Raw genomic sequence first — 10,759 nt, forward strand, 5'->3', positions numbered from 1 at the left:
CCACTGCACTCCAGCCTGGGTAACAGTGAGACTCTGTCTCAAAAAAAAAAAAAAAGAAGAAGGAGAAGAAGAAAGGGGAGAGACAGAGAGAGAGACAGAAAGAAAGAAAGAAAGAAAGAAAGAAAGAAAGAAAGAAAGAAAGAAAGAAAGAAAGAAAGAAAGAAAGAAAGAAAAGTGCAAGAGAGTTCATTATAGGATTGTTTGTGATAGTTACAGATTTGTAACACCTTTTAATTTGTAGGAGTCCATCAAGAGGGGCCTGCTTGAATAAAGCATCATAGCACATCTATACAAACAGTATTATTCAAACGTAAAAACAAGGCACTTTATGAAATGGTAGAAAGATTGCCAAGATTTGTAGTTAGATAAAAAAAAGGTGCAGAACAGTATGTATTGTCACTATTATTTGTCTAGAAAAAGAAAGAAAACAGGTAAATATCGATTGTATGCCATTTATATACTGGAAGGACACTAAGATACTGAAAACAGTGTTTACCTGTTATAAGGAGACAGCAATTACTTCTGGAAGGGCAAGCAGGCACCTGAAATCCAGAGGTGGGCAGAGGCAGACACAGCTCATGCTTTGTTGGGGAGCTGCTTCCTGGGCAGCTGATCCTGGACTTCCAGGAGGTGCTAGACCATGGCAGGTGGCCAGAGCCAAGAACAGCCTTGAAGGAATGAAAGGGTAATTTTTTTTTTCTATATGGAATTTCGCTCTTGTTGCCCAGGCTGGAGTGCAATGGGACGATCTCAGCTCACTGCAACCTCTGCCTCTGGAGTTCAAGCAATTCTCCTCCTTCAGCCTCCCAAGTGACTGGGATTACAAGAATTCACCACCACACCCAGCTAATTTTTTGTATTTTTAGTAGGGACGGGATTTCACTATGTTGGTCAGGCTGGTCTTGAACTCCTGACCACAAGTGATCCACCTGCCTCGGCCTCCCAAAGTGTTGGGATTACAAGTGTGAGCCACTGCGGCCAGCCTGAAAAGGTAATTTTTTGCAGAAGGCAGAGATCAACAGGGCCAAGGTTAGTGGGCCATGAAGCAGAGTGACTGCAGAGCTGCAGGCAGAAGATTGGATTATATTTAATACTCTCCTTGCTCCAAAGTTCTGGAGAGGCACCAGAAAGGGAAATGCCACTTAGCATGTGGGAGATCTGCTGAACCCAACTCCATGTGGCCAGGGTATCCTTATTACAGATTATAGCACATTATTGAATGGACTCTATGGAGGGGGGATGAAAATGCACTGCTTGGATTTCCTAATTCAGGGAAGACAGTTGGCAGGTAACCCCAGCTGCTGCTCCCCAATCCCCTTCCAGGTTGCAACAACACCATGCTCCCTGGGCTGATTTCCAGTGAAGGATGGGGTATGGTTGTGAGTACTGGTTCAGGGTGCTCCTGTAATGGATGGCTTTGGCTTGAGGTTTTCCCACTGGTCTGGTGAAACTTTCTTAGAACTGAGTGCCTTTCTAGTCAAGCTTTCTTCTTTCCCCACTCGCCTTTCACAGGTGTCAGATCAGCTCCACAAACTGAAGGCCCTTCCTGCCCAATCTGCTCCCCTTGTCCCCCCCTGGGCATTTCTCATGATCTACCTCTTGCACCTCTAATATTACCTGTGGAGTACCTGCTTGTCAGAGCATCTGAAGTCACACACACTCCTTATTTTACACTTCTGGTTTCCTGGCCTCTTCAAATATTTGATTTTATTTTTAATGATTATATTCTGAAATCGAGATTTTATTGAAGTTTAGAAAGAGACTGGAAAGAGATCTTATTTAAGACCCACTAAGTAGTGGATTCTATAGGATACTTGGAGTTCACCCCAGGGATTCTCATCAATAATTGAGGAAGAGAACTTTGCAATGGGAGCTCAGAATTATTGACATTACAGGTGTTATTGTCGATAACCCACTTCTCATGCCCAGGTTTTTAGAGAAGAGGACCCCACTTGGGTCTCTTGGTCTATGTATTCAGTTCTTTCATCTCTACCACAGTTACTCTAGGTGGTTCCAGAATGGCCTCACTCTTTACTCAGAATCACCATTCCCAACACTCAGATTGATGTAGTCTGGCCCACTCTCCAGACTTCTGCACTCAGGAGAATCCCCCTAAGGGCTTTCACTTTCATTATCCAGCTCTGGTCATGTCCCTCCCTCCACCCATCGCCACAACTGTCCATCAGATGTATCCAATCATGAAGAGAGTTCAGTTCCTTTTCCACAAGACTCTTGGACCCCATTCAAATGTGGAAATATGCCTAGGCACATGTTTAACAGTCTCCAGACATTCCATTTAAAGCAAACATGTGGCTGGGCATGGTGACTCACACTTGTAATCCCAGCACTTTGGGAGGCTGAGCGGGCAGATCACCTGAGGTCAGGAGTTTGAAACCAGCCTGGTCAACATGGTGAAACCCCATCTCTACTAAAAATACAAAAATTAGCCAGGCATGGTGGCGGGTGCCTGTAATCCCAGCTGCTCAGGAGGCTGAGGCAGGAAAATTGCTTGAACCTGGGAGGCAGAGGTTGCAGTGAGCCAAGATAGTGCCACTGCACTCCAGCCTGGGTGACAGAGCGAAACTCTGTCTCAAAAATAAATAAATACATAAATAAAGCAAATAAGTGGTACTTTGGGTCAGATAACTGTCAAGAGTATTACTTCCCATCTCAAAGGCGTCTGGCATTTTTTGAGTGGCTGCATGGTCAGGGCTATGGTGGGCACCATGGGAGGCAGGCTCACAGCCCTGCAGTTCTTGCGGAGTCAGGGTGCTGAGGCAGTGGTGGCAATGAGGGAGCTGGATGAATCTGCAGAAAAGGTTCTCTTGGGACAATTTGGATTCCCTTTAACTGGAACAGAGACAAGGTGATGCAGACAGAAAATCTTATATATTTAAATCTGGTCCCAATATCCCTCCAACCTTCAGTGCCTTCAGCGAGGACTAAGTTGGAAGCAGGTAGTCCTGAGGACACACGGCTCTGGCTGGAAATAACAAATGTTCAACTAAAGGCTGAACCTTTTACCTTTCTACTATTGTGCCTTGGGGTGTTATAATAATTCTCGATGTTGGAACAGAATAGAAATGTTCTGTTGAGAACTGACAGGGAAGTTTGAAGATATTTGGGTAGTATCTGGGCCTTTGACCTTACCTCAGACTAGAAGTGATGGAAAGAAAAGAGGTACCAGGTGATTGGTGAGAACAAGGTGGCATTCCCCTCACACCTTTATGAGGTGATCCTGGCCCCCAGTTTATACTGAACTTATGCCACTAAGGGCCTTTGTGATACCCAGTGAAGCCATTGGCTTCCAATCCTAGTTAACTGGATTCCAAGTGAGCCTGTGAGACCTAGAGAAGTTGTCAGAAGTGATGTTTTTTCCTCGTTTGGATAGAACTAGTGATGTCAGAAATACATGCTCTGTGGTAAGCACCTGGATTTCTAGGAGTTCACTGTACCTGAGCACAAGAAAGACTGAAGAAGCCAGATCAGTGCACAGACTGGAAAAAATCCTGGAAAATTTGAAGAATGCAGGGATTGAACCAGATGATTACTTCATGAGTCCCTGTGAGAAGAAACTAAAAGAACTCAAAGCAAAGGAGCAGTCAGGAACCCAGACAAGAAAGCCATTCTGGTTTTCATCTCAGAACTTGTGTGATATTGGCCAGACGCAGGGGTTCACACATGTAATCCCAGCGCTTTGGGAGGCTGAGGCAGGCAGGTCAGTTGAGCTCAGGAGTTTGAGACCAGCCTGGCCAACACGATGAAATCCCATCTTTACTAAAAATACAAAAATTAGCCAGGCATGGTGGTGTGTGCTTGTAGTCCCAGCTACTGGGGAGGCTGAGGCAGGAGAACCACTTGAACCCAGGAGGCGGAAGTTGCAGTGAGCTGAGATTGTGCCACTACACTCCAACCTGGGCAACAGGGTAAGGCTCTGTCTCAAAAAAAAAAAAAAAATTAAGTTAAATAAATAAGTAAACAAGAACATGTGTGATATCATCTGTAATGAAGCAGGCATGCCCTCCTTACACTAATATATTGTAGTGGCTCTGCTTTTTGCTTTTTTTAAGACATGGGGGTCTTGGTCTGCCACCCAGGCCAGAATGGAGTGGTGCGATCATAGCTCACTGCAGCCTCATACTTCTGGGCTCCTCAAGTGATCCTCCCGCCTCCACTTCCTGAGTAGCTGGTACCACCCACGTGTGCCACCACCCTCAGCTACTAGTGACTTTGCTTTAAAGAAATGGTGGAATCCTAAATTTACAAGTAAAAATTCCCCTAAAAGATGAAAGATCTACAATTTTTTGGTTGGTATTTTATTTGACTTGGGAACTAATTGTTGAGGAAGCTATGACACCTGCAGAGGGAGGGCTGATCTTGTATGAAGTTAACAGGAGGACCGAGTCCACAGATGACACTGCATTTGTGTCCCTCTGGATGTGTAGTATTGTGAAGGCACTGCTTAGTTTCATGCCTCCAAATTATGCATCGCCTTTGATGTATCTGTTCATCCTTCTTGGAACTCAGGGTTGTAGAGTCTCTTCCTCCTGGGACCTGAATTTGTCTTGGAGGTGGCTTTTAGAAATCCTCTATGTGTTATCCTGTTGACATGCACTGTGTATTTGTTTCTTCTTTCTCCTCTCATGAACCTGCTATTCTTCCATTTCTGTCTGTGTAGAATCACTCAACGACTACAGTTTCTGCTCACTTAATGTGTTCTATATATTTGTTCTATATGCTAGGCTCAGTGCTTGCCACGTATTGTCTCACAATGACCCTCTGAGGTAGATACCACTATCCCCATTTTATTTGTGAGCAAATTGAGGCTTAGAGAGCTTAGTGTCTTGGCCAAGGTTCACCTTTCCAAAGTAGGCATCCAGAAAGTATGAGGCAGACAGTTCTAAAGAAGAAAGATAGCTGAGGTCAATTCAAATTTTCCCTGACATGGATGGAGGTTTTTGACTCAGAAATACATACCGATTTCCACGGGTATCTGTGGGCCCCTGACCTGCTTGGTAAAAAGGGTCTGATTTCTTGTCTGCTATGTGAGCCGAAGAAACCTTAATGTCCTCTGAACTGAACCTTCCTTTGCTCTTTGGAAGGAGGTGGTCACCACAGGTACTTGGGAGTTAGAGGACAGTACTTTGTAGGGTTGATCAGAGACCCTGCCTGCCCAAGGGACGTAGTTCTTTTAGTGACCAGATGGTGCCAAATCAATGTTCCTTGCTTTCCAGATAAGCTTTTTGTTCTTAAGATTAAGGAGGCTGAGAAGGGTCTGCCCACAGTCACTAGCTTACGGTTTGCTGGCCTCTGTGCCTGCTTGTCTACCTGGGTAGCACTGGGCAGGTGGTGCTTTGAGCCTAAGGTCCAAAGGCAGTTAGCATTTCTGGGGAAAACAGTGGCTGTTTTTCTGAGCCAGATCTCTAGATTTGGGTTTACATGGAGTCTTTTCATGGACTATCCTGAGTATTGGTGGTAAAATGTCTTGGGGCATAAAAATTTGTCTGATTCTGACATACCACTGCTATCTTTCCAAGTGGTATTACAAGAAAAAACATTTTGTGGTGTGTTTGTTCTAACAGAAATGCCAAGGCTTTCAGATAAAGATGATAATGGGAAAAAAGAAAAACAAATATAAAGTCCTTCAGGGAGATGTTTTTATATCTCTCAGGCCAGCCTGACTCAATCTCAACTCCCTTCAGCCAATATAACTTAATTATACAGTTTATTATTAATAATAGTTTTATTATTACATGCAGTCCTCATTTTATACTCCTGGTTGCCTAAAATTTGCAGCTATTTTATTTTGTTTTTACATAATTTCATTCTGAGATAAAGAGTTTCTACCAATTTATCATTTAGCATTTATCCAGGAAAAGATTGTGTAAAGGAAAAGACTACCATTTGTCCAGAAACAAAGCATGTTCTCTAAAAGAAGTCATCAAATTAAAACTGAAGTGTGGAAGTAATAACATTGTTATCATGCTTCCTTTTGAAAACAGCTGGTTATCACACTTTAGAAAACCATGGGCTCATTGACTGTCTCAAAAGGCACACAGACCTTTGGCATCATTGTACCAGTGAGTACCTATCCCACCATATGGTGTCTGAGCTGGTGAAATCTATTTATATAATCCTACTGGTGTTCTTTGTACATGTGTTAAACAATCAAGGTGAAATGGTATTACTATCAAAGATAGTCAAGTGAGGAGAGGCAATTATAAGCAGCCAGAATCTGAGAAACAGCTGTGACATTCACTCATTTCGCATTCAGGCTTGTTTTTCCGCAATTTCTTTTCCTATGTGTGGCTATGCCACCACTAGATGGCAGTGCAACGGCATTCTGGTGGTCTTCAAACGCAGAGCCACATATAGGAAGAGCTTCAGGACTTCCCCTCAGCCTGGCTGAAAAGCAGAACTGAGACTTCCACTGCCTTCACTCATCCATCCATCCATCCATCCATCCATCCATCCATTCACTCATTCACCCAACAAATATTCATTGCCTTTAAAAATAACTCTTGATAATTACACAGTTGAGTTTAAAATGATATTGCCAGAATTATATTAAAGATGACTGAAGGAGACCAGACTGAAAGTGAACAGATTGAAGTACATCGCTCCTGCACTGTCAGTACAGGGTAGAAGTCCAAAAGTGGGTGCTAGGATGTTTCCAAGCCCAAGGGATCAAGCATTAGGTTTGGTCTCAAATCAAGGAGGTAGTGAAGGGCTGAGGGAGCCTTGGGAGCCATTTCTTGGGATGGGATCAGAAATCTAAAGTAATTGAAGGTCAGAGGTTTGGAACCAGAGGAACGGATAGCCACCAGTCAGAAATAGGGTAGTGTAAATGAATTTTGGTCGCTGGTGTCCTTGTGGATCCAGGCAATTTTGTAGAATTCTCACACATACAGCTGCCAGAAGAGGCAATTTGATACTCAGCTTGCCAATTTTTAACCATGTGCTATGATTTTCCTTGTACACAGTCAAGGAGAGAAGCATTTGGTTCCTTTGCTTACATATTCGCTGCTTGTATACTTCTTTCCTGTTCTGTTGTTTCTAGCCTGTATTTCATCTGTATCTGTTAGAAGTTTTAACTGCTTTACTAAGAGACCTTTGTAAGACTACTCCAAAACTAAAAAGGGTCTGGGCATGGTGACTAACACCTATAATTCCAGCACTTTGGGAGGGCAATATAGCAAGACCCCATCTCTACAAAAAATACTTTAAAATTAGCTGAAAATGGTGGTGCGTGCCTCTAGTCCCAGCTACTTGAGAGGCTGAAGTGGGAGCATCACTTGAGCCCAAGAAGAGGTTGCAGTGAGCTGTGATCATGCCACTGCACTCCAGCCTGGGCAACAGAGTGAGACCCTGTCTCTAAAACAAAACAAAACGAAACAAAACAAACAAAACACTAATGACAGAAGTGGATTATTCTCCCCGTCTGACTTCTTCAGTTCAAACTGCCTTCTACCAGAACAATAAAAAGGGCAAAATTTGCTATCCCCTAATGATCGAAAGTGTGATTTTATTCTTTCAATATGTACAGAGAACCACATACAATTGAGAGGGTAGGTTTTCTCAGGTAATGGCTTTTAAATCTTTTAGAACCCAAACCTCAATCAGAAATATATGTTACTTCACAACTGTGGCAGCCCCTGGCCTGTTTGCTGTCAAATCCATTCCTGTTCTGCTGCAATGTCACGGGGATGCTGATCCAACAGGCTGTGTTTCTGAGGCTCTCAGGTTGTTAAGTGATTCCTGGCTGGGTCCTACTGATACAAGGCCCTGCCACAACGCTGGAGAGTAGGAAGAATGGAAAAGCTAGGATGATTCTCTTTGCCTTTCTCTGCCCGAGGTGCATCTCTGACAGTGGCTAAGTCTCCTCCCTGGCTCCAGCTCCAGCCAGAAAGGCCCTCCTGTCATTAGATGAGTCTAGTTCTGGGATCTAGCCACACTGCCTCCTCTCTTTGTCCCTCTAGTCTAAAAAGATTAGTGGTTTCTGCTGTTGCTAATCTCTGGTTGCCCCACCTTCCCCTATTTGGCTTCTCAGCATTATCATTTGTGTAACCAGTTTCCTGTATTAAATTCCCCATGTTAAAAACAGATCGAATGATGGTTTCTTTTTTGTGACACATTATTATAGTACATATATACATATATATGAAACTGAAACAAATGTTTCATTAACAATATTCCTCTTACTGTGTGCAATGACTGGTATTTCTTATATTTCTCTATTTTCACTTTATTTATGCATTTATTTTGAGGCAGAATCTCTCTCTGTCACCCAGACTGGAGTGCAGTGGTGCAATCTCAGCTCACTGCAACCTCCACCTCCCTGGCACAAACAATCCTCCCACCTCAGCCTCCCAAGTAGCTGGGACCACAGGCGTGTGCCTCCATGCCTGGATAATTTTTTTTACTTTTTGTAGAGACTGGGGTCTCACATATTGCCTCGGCTGATTTCACACTCCTAGGCTGAAACAATCCTCCTATCTTGGCCTTCCAAAGTGCTAGGATTACAGGCATGAGCCACACCATGGCCAGCCAATTTCACTTTTTAAAAATGCCAGTCACAACCCACTAAATTGAGTTCACAACTTACTCACCGATGGATTTTATCTCACTAATTTGAAAAACCCTTGCTTTAGAGACTGCATTTATTCATTTATTTTCTTCACAGTCAGGCTTGCTGAGTTATAATCTAGGCACAGTAAACTCATACTTTTTAGGTGCATAATGTAGGAATCTTGACTAATGTATCCAGAATATTTCCATCATCCCCAAAAGTTCCCTTGTGCCCTTTTGTAGATAACCCCTCCCTCCTTCCCTAGTCCCTAGTAACCACTGATGTGCTTTTGGTCTCTATAGTTTTATCTTTTCCACAATGTCATATACATACAATCAAATAATATATAGCTTTCTGGCTGGGCACGGTGGCTCATGCCTGTAATCCCAGCATTTTGGGAGGCCGAGGTGAGCGGATCACCTGAGGTCAGGAGTTCGAGACAAGCCTGGCCAACGTGGTGAAACCCCGTCTCTAATAAAAATACAAAAATTAGCCGCGTGTGGTGGCTCACACCCATAGTCCCAGCTACTCAGGAGGCTGAGGCACAAGAATTGCTTGAACCCGGGAGGTGGAGGTTGCAGTGAGCTGAAATCACGCCACTGCACTCCAGCCTGGGTGACAGAGCAAACCTTGTCTCCAAAATATATATATATACACACACACACATATGTGTGTGTGTGTGTATATATATATAGCCTTCTGCATCTGGTTTTATTCACTTTGCATAAGGCTTTATATAGTCATCCATTTTATTTTTATTTTTATTTTTTATTTTTGAGATGTGGTCTTGCTCTGTCTCCCAGGCTGGAGTGCAATGGCACAGTCTAGGCTCACTGCAACCTCCGCCTTCCAGTTTCAAATGATTCTCCTGCCTCAGCCTCCCAAGTAGTTGGGAATACAGGCGCATGCCACCACACCCAGCTAATTTTTGTATTTTTAGTAGAGACAGGGTTTCACCATGTTGGCCAGGCTCGTCTCGAACTCTTGACTTCATGATCCATCTGCCTCGGCCTCCCAAAGTGCTGGGATTACAGGCGCAAGCCTCTGTGCCCGGACTACAGTCATCTATATTTTTGCATATATAAATAGTCCATCCCTTTTACTGCCGTGTGATATTCTATGGACGTACCATGATGTATTTATCCATTCAGCTGTTGAAAGACATCTTGGTTGCTTCCAGTCATTGTTGATTATGAATAAAACTGCTATAAAATTTTATTTATTTATTTATTGAGATGGATTCTCACTCTGTCACCCAGGCTGGAGTGCAGTGGCTCTATCTCAGCTCACTGCAACCTCCGCCTCCCGGGTTCCAGTAATTCTCCTGCCTCAGCCTCCCGAGTAGCTAGGATTACAGGTGCCCACCACCACATCCAGCTACTTTTTGTATTTTTAGTAGAGATGGGATTTCACTGTGTTGGCCAGACTGGTCTCAAACTCCTGACCTCAGGTGATCCAACTGCCTCTGCCTCCCAAAGTTCTGGGATTACAGGTGTGAGCCACTGCACCCAGCCATACTGTTATATAAAAATTTATATTCAGATACTTGTATGAACACATATTTTGATTTCCCTTGGGTACATACCTAAGAATTGAGATTGGTGGTTCATAGGGTAAATATATGTTTAACTTTATAAGAAAGCATCAAATTATTTTCTGAAATGGCTGTACATTTTTTATTCCCACCAGCAATGTATGAGAGTTCCAGTTGCTCTGCATCCTGGCCAGCATTTAGTATTGTCATTTTTTTTTTTTTTTGCCATTATAATAGGTATGGAATGCTGTCTCATTATGGCTTTAATTTGATTTTCTTCAATACCTAATGATGTTGCACAACTTTTTATGTGCTTATATCTTATTCATATATCTTTTTTGGTGAAGGGTCTATTCAATTATTTTTCCCATTTTAATTGGATTGCTTGTTTTATTTCCTTTCTTTTCTTTTCTTTCTTTTTTTTTTGGAGACAGAGTCTTGTGCTGTTGCCCAGGCTAGAGTGCAGTGGCATGATCATGGCTCACTGCAGCCTCCAACTCCTGGGCTCAATCAATCCTCCCACCTCAGCCTCCTGAATAGCTGGAACTACAGGTCCACACCACCATGCCTGGCTAATTTTTGTATTTTTTTGAGAGATGGGGTTTCACCATGCTGGCCAGGCTGATCCTCGAACTTCTGGGCTCAAGCAATCCAAC

General features: G+C 43.2%; 1 pseudogene; it reads left to right on the forward strand.

Annotated features, from left to right (window-relative positions):
• LOC105523093 overlaps positions 1–6,645 on the forward strand; it is a 46,158-nt pseudogene extending 39,513 nt beyond the window's left edge.
• The last annotated feature ends 4,114 nt before the right edge of the window (positions 6,646–10,759 follow it).

Source organism: Colobus angolensis, unplaced genomic scaffold (assembly GCF_000951035.1).
Source record: "Colobus angolensis palliatus isolate OR3802 unplaced genomic scaffold, Cang.pa_1.0 Scaffold45, whole genome shotgun sequence".
Taxonomy (NCBI): domain Eukaryota; kingdom Metazoa; phylum Chordata; class Mammalia; order Primates; family Cercopithecidae; genus Colobus; species Colobus angolensis.